The sequence below is a fragment of the Gorilla gorilla genome, chromosome 15, assembly GCF_029281585.2.
Source record: "Gorilla gorilla gorilla isolate KB3781 chromosome 15, NHGRI_mGorGor1-v2.1_pri, whole genome shotgun sequence".
Classification (NCBI taxonomy): Eukaryota; Metazoa; Chordata; class Mammalia; order Primates; family Hominidae; genus Gorilla; species Gorilla gorilla.
The window spans coordinates 36,179,626-36,182,616 of record NC_073239.2 but is presented as its reverse complement, the minus strand read 5'-3'; the positions used below and the strand labels follow the sequence as shown (position 1 = coordinate 36,182,616).

Sequence of the window (2,991 nt, the reverse complement as noted above, 5' to 3'; positions counted from 1 at the left end):
TTTTGAGTGGTAGAGAAGTGGGCTTCTATAGAACAGAGTGTGGGCAGAGAGCAAATTTTCCCCGACGGTACCTCCTGGGCGCCCTTGAAAAACGCCTTAAATCTAAACCTATAATACATAGGTAATCAACTAAAGCTGAAAGGGAATGGCCAAAGCACCCACGTGGAGTGCTGGGTGCTGTAGGCGAGAGGTCTGAGGTAGTGGCTTTTAGAGCTCAACATCTTGGTAATGTTGGTTCGACCTTTTCCCCTGCCAGTCCCGCGGTGACCTTTATCTTTCGGTGAGTGAAATCGGTCGTTCGTGTTTTTCGTGGGTCTTCCAACCACAGGCCACCTGAGATGGTTCTAGTCCCTTTGAGTACTCAGACCCTTCCTGTGCATTGACCGACACAGCTCGGCCCGGATCCTGAAATGAACGTTTCTACCTTCGGAACGCTGAGGCTCGGATCCTTCTGAACCCGCACGTTGACTTTCCTGGAGTCTGGAGAAAATCACTAGATTCTAAAGGAATCAAAACTGTTCCAAGTGTTGTGCTACAACTAAAAGAATAAATGAACACTCTTAGAGAAAAAAATTTTTTCAGTTCTGGCTCGTTGGTCTAGTGGTATGATTCTCGCTTTGGGTGCGAGAGGTCCCGGGTTCAAATCCCGGACGAGCCCGTTTCCTTTCCATTTCATCTTTCTCTCTTTAAAGTCAGTAGTTAACAAATACTGCAATCGGCGCTACGGCTAGGTCACCTAGTCCTCTTCAACCTCGACCTGTGGGGGATGAGATTGTTGAGCAAATTGGGCGGCTACTTTTGCTGAAAGAATCAAAGACAACGAAGACGCTGCGAAGGGCCAAGGGCTTCATCACAGATCGGGGCTCCCTGACGGGCTCTGACAGGATCTTTTGTCAGGAGCAGAGTGTTCGGGCAGTTCTTACCCAGTATTTTGTGTGGAACAAACTAGTGCACTTTTCACTAGGTCACTTCGTATGGAAAAGATTGCTACCTGAAGGCGTGTTAGGGTCACAATGTCCCAATAGAACCCGCTTTCTGAGACCCTGACTGCGCGGTGATCCAGCCGCGGGATGGAGTCTAGCCCCTGCCCTGGCCTTGGCGCCTGCTCCGCAGCGCAGTGTTGCACTCTTGGTTGTTCTAGTGAGACTGCCTTTCCGACAGTTGCAAGCGCTGTTGCATCGTTCGAATGCGAAGTCGCAGCCCTGGGAACTTGAGGGCTTACAGGACACAGACATTCATTTTGATCAAGGAAGCGCAATTCGATTATTTCCAGGTGTTATTTTCGAAAACATAGTATAACATAGGAATAGTTGTTTTTTTCACTTCTGACAAGAATCCACCAGACCGATTAGTGCTCTTTGATGGCTCACCTGAAAAATCAACAGGTTCTACTGTTGGGTGTCTACCTATAATCCTTGAGTGTGGTTCGATTCCGGAGTGAAGAAGCTGTCCTCGAAATGAACTGCTGGGATGACCGGCGCTTCAAAGTTGCTTGTCTTTCTAAACTGCTTGTTTAGAAAGGACTCTTTAGGCCGGGAGCGGTGGCTCATGCCTGTAATCCCAGCACTTTGGGGAGGCCCAGGTGGGTGGATCACCTGAGGTCAGGAGTTCGAGACCAGCCTGACCAACTTGGTGAAACCCCATCTCTACTAAAAATACAAAATAGCCAAACGTGGTGGCGCACGCCTGTAATCCCAGTTACTCGGGAGGCTGAGGCAGAGATTGCAGTAAGCCAAGACTGTGCTATTGCGCTCCGGCCTGGGCAACAAGAGCAAAACTCCGTCTCGAAAAAGAAAGGAATCTTTAACAGGATTTCTGTCTAGCCCAATTATATTTGTCCTTTCTTAGGTTTCCCTTCGAAGAGTTATGTGTCCAGAGGAAAATAAAGGGTTTTGTGATGATTACAGGAAGGGAGGAGAGAAGGAAGAATCTGTCAACATGCCCTGACTTCCAGGTTGGTTGGCGGGTGGGAAAGGTGAGATGTCTAGCCTGGTACTTTGTCTTTGCTGAACGACTACCAGTGGATAGGCCCAACAGGAAGTTGGATATAGTGTCTGTGATACATCACATAAACAGAATTGAAAATAAAAATCATATGATTATCTCAATAGATGCAGAAGAAAGCATTTGACAAAATCCAGCATCTCTTTATGATCAAAACCATCAGCAAAATCAGCATAGAAGGGACATATCTCAAGGTAACAAAAGCCATCTATGACAAACCCGCAGCCAACAACATACTGAACAGGGAAAAGTTAAAAGCATTCCTCCTGGAACAAGGCAAGGATGCCATGCCCACTTTCACCATTTCTATTCAGCATAGTACTGGAAGTTCTAGCCAGAGCAATCAGACAAGAGAAAAAAATAAAGAGCATCCAAATTGGAAAAGAGGAAGTCAAACTGTCACTGTTCGCTGATGATATGATCGAATACCTAGAAAACCCTAAAGACTCATCCAAAAAGCTCCTGGATGTCATCAATTGAATTCAGGAAAGTTTCAGGATACAATACAACGTACACAGTCAGTAGCACTGCTATACAGCAACAACGACCAAGCTGAGAATCAAATGAAGAACTCAATCCCTTTTACAACAGCTTCAAAAATAAAAAATAAAATAGTTAGCAATATACTTAACCAAGGAAGTGAAAGATCTCTACAAGGAAAATTACAAAACACTGCTGAAAAAAATCATAGATGACAAAAACTAATGAAAACACATCCCATGCTCATGGATGGATAGAATCAATATTGTGAAAATGACCATACTGCCAAAAGCAATCTACAGATTCAATACAATTCCCATAAAAATACCATCGTCATTCTTCACAGAACTAGAAAAAAAAATCCTAAAATTCACATGAATCCAAAAAAAGAGCCTGCATAGCCCCCAAGCAAAGTTAAGTGTAAAGAACAAATCTGGAGGCATCACATTACCTGTCTTCAAACTATACTGCAAGGCTACAGTTACCAAAACAGCGTGGTACCAGTAA

At 44.8% G+C, this 2,991-nt stretch overlaps 1 non-coding gene across 1 annotated transcript; it reads left to right on the top strand.

Annotated features, from left to right (window-relative positions):
* Positions 1–586: 586 nt before the first annotated feature.
* On the top strand, positions 587–658 carry TRNAP-UGG (transfer RNA proline (anticodon UGG)). The gene has a single exon. It is a non-coding gene; the product is annotated as a tRNA-Pro (tRNA).
* Positions 659–2,991: the final 2,333 nt, after the last annotated feature.